Here is a 4,406-nt window from a genome sequence, read left to right on the forward strand (position 1 = left end):
TATATATATATATATATATATAGTGCAATAGTTAGGAGAGGGCGAAAGTTGTTAAAGTGTTTTAACGGGTTTTGGCTACTTGTAAATGAGAAGGAATTCTCATATTTATAGAGATGGAGATGGGTCAAGTGCTTTAATGGGCCTAAGTCCAAGCGCAGTATGAGGTAGTTGTATTAGGATAGCAATGGGTACCTCAGTAAGCGCTTTAGTTGGGCTTCTTGGGGACCTCGAGGGCACCTTTGAAGGTACCTCGTTTAGACCTCTTCTTGTGCCTCGGTTAGGGCACTTCGGATGATCTTTAGATAGCTTCGGGTTAGGTTTAGGATGCACTTCGGCTGAGCTTTAGAGGACCTCTTAGGACCTTGGTGGACTACCTCGTCAAGCACTTCGGCCATCTTGGAAGGCACCTTGGTTAGCCCTTTAAGGTACCTCGGTTAACTCTTTAAGGTACCTCGGATGACCCTCTTGAGAGCCTCAGCTTGGGCTTTTACTTGGCTGTCTCTTGAGCCTATGTTGTTCAACTCTAATGGGCCTCGTCTGGGTCCAATAATAAGGCCCAATGTAAAGTGATTTATGGGTATAACAATAGTCCCCCAAGTCTGAGTTGTGTCATTCATGCGCGGGTTAGGCTTTCTTTGTTTCTGCCTTTGTAATACATTCTGAAAGCTTTTTCTTTCGAGAATGTCCTCTACAGGATCCAGCTCTTTCTATCGAAGTACCCCGAGGGCTAATTCCCATGCCGACGCCTTCTTGAGCTCATTTGTTTTCTGGTGTGCCTCTATGGGCTGGCGTGTTCGAGGTGCCTCTATGGGCTGATTTTTATAGAAGTGCCTCTTGGGTCACTTTCTTTTTCAAAGGGCCCCTCTTGGCTCCTTTTTTCTTCACTAATATGCCTCGAAAAATGTCATATATTCTGTCGAAATTTCGGCAACATCTCTTCTGTAATATGGACTAAACCAATCCTATAACACAGTATAATATACCCATAGCAAATACACCAAATAAACAAGGGGTCCATCTACCCCTCCAATTACTCATAAATATGAGGTGAATAAAGACATTACATTTTTCTAAGATATAACACGCAAAGAGCCCATCATGCTTATCATAGCAAGTCATATGTTTGCGACGTGTACCAGCACTGGTAAAAATGGTGTCATGATATGCTAGTAAGTGATGCAACAATAATATTGTGTGTATGCTAATAGTGACCACAATAGTATCGCAAGTCCAGACATATATATTCACATAATAATGGAGACTTAGAAGTGATAATAATTGAAAAATGCACAAGCACTTATTGTGGGCATTGTCTGATGCCCTAAAGTAGGCTAAGTCTTTGGCTCTGAGGTGTTGATGAAAGAGCTGAAGTTATGTGCCGAAGTAGTTTAGCATTTTGCTAAATTTTCGAGGAAGGGAGTTGAAGTCCCGTTTCTCGAAGTTCTTTGGCTTGGTATACTATTTTGGAGCTCTTTGGCTCGTCACCTTTCCTGAAGCTCTTCGACTTCTTATGTTTTTTGAAGCTATGGCTTCTCATACTCTCTAAAGCTCTTAGACGTATCATATATATCCTTTGATTTTTGACCTCTTTGCAAGGTGTTTACTCTTCTATGCAAAAGCACCTTCCATGGTGTTTGATCCATCCATAGAAGGTTTTTCTTCTCTCTCTTTTTTATCTCCTTGCATAGTGGATGGTTTATCCATACGGGGAAAATATAAGCTTTCTGAAAGTAAACATATCCATGGTATAGCTAAAGTAGAGGCGTAATGAGCTCTCTAAAGATAAATGCAGCTGTAATGCAACATTTTATATGGTGAGGCATCTCGCAGGGCAAGGAATGAATATCGAGCTGGTGGCTCGGCTCAAACTATCGGTCCCTTATTAAAAGAACAAGATTTCAAAATACGGCCTCTTCCTTTATTCAAGGAACATTGTACTCCAAGATATATCATCTCTTCCTTTATTCAAGGAACCAAGAACACAAGGTACCGCCTATTTCTTTATTCCAGGAACCAGGAACACAAGGTACCGCCTCTTCCTTTATTCAAGGAAAGAGGACTTCAAAAGATATTGCCCCTTCCTTTATTCAAGGAACGAGGACTCCAAAATGATGCTATCTCTAATAATAATAAGAAATCCATTAGCTAGAGTGTATGGCATGATGAAAATTGCCTTTTTTAATCAAAATTTGATATAAGGCCAAGCAAGATAAGTGTGTTTACCTCATAAATAATTTTGAGAAATTTTTTCACAAGACTCGATGAACCAGCAGTAATAATATGATGATCTATTACATTATCCAACATCAAGCAATCTCTAATTTTAAGCAAAGCATTTCATCGAACAATTTGCTTGCACTCTTACCAACCTTATAGCTCGGACATGAGTGAGTTTTGTAGCCCATCCACAAGTTGACATGAGCTCCTCATAATATTGGAATCAGCAGAGAGTAGAAAATAGAAATTAAAAATTGATAAATGCAGCTCCAAGTCACTTTGAATTGGAATTATTAAAAGGGAAATTTTGCCCCAGTAGCCTAACTTAACAATATATTTGGTTAAATAGCCTTTGACCAATAACAAGGACAAATAGAAAAATACAAAATATTTTAGTTGGTAAAATGACAAAATTCTCCTTTAGCTTTTTTCATTTCATCCTACCATTTCTCCTCTAAATTCACCTTAAAACCTTAATTTTTTTTTTTTTAAATAACGTCTTTTTCTTCTTCCCATTTTCATCTTCTTCAATTTTTTTCCTCAAAATTATAATCACATATTTTCTTTCTTTTCAATCACCATTCTTGCTATCCTAAAATTATGTTCTTTGTTATATTCTTCACTTATTTTGAGTATCTTTAGAGTGAAGAAAGATGCTTTTAGAAACACATCTATGTTGTATTTTTATTATTATACAATATTTAGTTGGTATTGTTTTTGTATTTAGTGTGTTTTTTGTGTTATATACAACCAGTGGATGTAATAGCACTCCAACTCCTATACAAAATACAAAACATCAGTCCAGTCGTTATCTATAAAGTAAAACTACACTACAGTCGTTATCTGCTATAGTTTGATTTTTTCAATAAAATTACTTCTAATAATGGATTCGCTAATGTATATAATACAAAAATATTAACTAGTCACAAAGAACGATTGAAATGACATATTTTATATTATTGAGATGGTAAAAGTAAAAGTCATTACACTCATATGTATTGATTAAATTAATGAACATATCTATCAACTTTTGTACATATCATATACATATTACAACATAAATAAGTTTCACTTATTATTTTTATGGAACAAATGGATTGTAGCTGCTTATACTCATATTTATGCACGTACAACACAAGTGTCATTTTTATGTCCAGTAACGACACTTGTGTCGTTCCGAAAGTTTCACATATATCCAATTTTTTCAACAAAACAACATTCAATAATGAACTCCCTAACGTATGTTACTGACATGAAAATGCTTATACTTTGTTAGGGGTTCAATGTTTGAAATCATTGTCCTGGAATAAAATCAAAATACAGGAGAAATCAATAGAACGGCACAAGAGTCGTTATTGAAATGAAACGACCATTCCGTGTTCTATCTATAAATATGAGTTGAGAAATATGCTCATTAATTGTCAGTCTAACCTCCCAACGATGGCACAACCGTCGTTATGATTGTAAATTTACTTTTCTAAGAGAACGACACTGGTGCCACTACTAAGATGAGAACGTCTATAAGAACTTTATAGCTATCATTATGCTTGTAAATAAACTTGTCTGTGAAAATGGCACTTGTGTCATTGATGAGATGAAAAGTCTTTAAGAACGGTATTAGCGTCTTTATTGGAATTAAAAGTTCTTAGAGAACGACATAAGTGATGTTACCAAATATAAACTTCTATTATTACTGTGAGAACAACACAACTTAATGTGTTCAATCCGAAAGGTCGTAGCTTTAGAAACAAACTAAAATAAAGGAGAAATAAATACAATAGCTCAAGTTTATTGATAATAAAACGACACTTGTGCCATTCTATCTATAATTATGAGTTTAAGCGGCCACAACCGTTCTTGAATCACGAAATAATAGGTTGAACTCAATTAAGTTGCAAGGTGGACCTAACATTTAAAAAAAATTAAGAGATATGCTAATTACTTTTATTTTGTTGAAAATAATAGAACCACTTGTACTTTCAACAACTTTATACCAAATAATTTACATCATTTCAATCGCTCTTTATCAAGTGATTTATTTTTCTCATGTACTCTACAGATCCAATGTTTGAGGATGAAATGTTATTGAGAACGACACTTGTGCTATTATTGAAATGAAAAGTTCTAAAAGAACGGTACAAGTGCCACTTCGAGGATGAAAATGTCATTAAGAACGGCACTTCTGCCAT

This window comes from Olea europaea, unplaced genomic scaffold (genome assembly GCF_002742605.1).
Source record: "Olea europaea var. sylvestris unplaced genomic scaffold, O_europaea_v1 scaffold409, whole genome shotgun sequence".
In the NCBI taxonomy this organism is placed as follows: domain Eukaryota; kingdom Viridiplantae; phylum Streptophyta; class Magnoliopsida; order Lamiales; family Oleaceae; genus Olea; species Olea europaea.